The following is an 880-nucleotide window of genomic DNA, read 5'->3' on the forward strand; positions in this document are numbered from 1 at the left end:
ATTGGCAAATAAATTCCAACATCACTACATGTCTTCATGGATTAACTTGCATTAGCCAAATATAGTTTCGGTATATCAACTTGGTTTGGACGGAGTGTAGTCCAAGGGGCCACCTGCTCAAAGAGTTGAGCTGGATTCTTGGACACGGTCGTCTCCTCTCGTCTCACCCGTCTCACCACGGTGGTCAAAACAGCTTATCAGGTATTGAGAGAAATGGGCATATCCATATCAACAGTCTTCTTCCTTAAAAAAACCATAAGAAGTTATTTTGACGTGATTGATTTATTGAAGTCTGGCTCAAATTTGTCGAGCATATGGCTATTAGTTAACGGTGATCTACAAGATTTGCTGGTATAATGTTAATCTCTGTACCCTTTCCATATTTATGCTTTAATGATTGGATAGAGCAAATCACTTCCAGAAGGTTCTGGTTTTAATAGGGGAATTGGGAAACCGGTTCCTAGAGGAGAAGGTGGTCCAAAAAGATTTGAATAAAGTATGTGTTACTTCGAACGGATCTCGTTAATATTATTCTCAACAAAAGCTACCATGGCGCAGTGGTCGTAAGAACAACCATCACTCAAATATCATCCCCAGATCTGTGAGATTAGGAGAGTCTGTTTGGTGGTTTCGTCTCCTTCCTTCCACGACTGCATTGAACATCCGTTTATTTTCAAATCATCCATCCATCACCGTTATCGCCTCCATCTATTTGTGTTCCCCATGCCGTTCGACGAGATGTCAGACCCTCGTGAGGATATCGACCAACTGATCCGGTCCCGCCGGGCATATAAGGGTACGGTTACACGCCACAGATCAAAGGCAACGAACACTCTTCACCTCCACAAGAAGGGCGAGGACCCCACACAACTGGAACTCG

Source organism: Tigriopus californicus, chromosome 1 (genome assembly GCF_007210705.1).
Source record: "Tigriopus californicus strain San Diego chromosome 1, Tcal_SD_v2.1, whole genome shotgun sequence".
NCBI classification, from domain to species: domain Eukaryota; kingdom Metazoa; phylum Arthropoda; class Copepoda; order Harpacticoida; family Harpacticidae; genus Tigriopus; species Tigriopus californicus.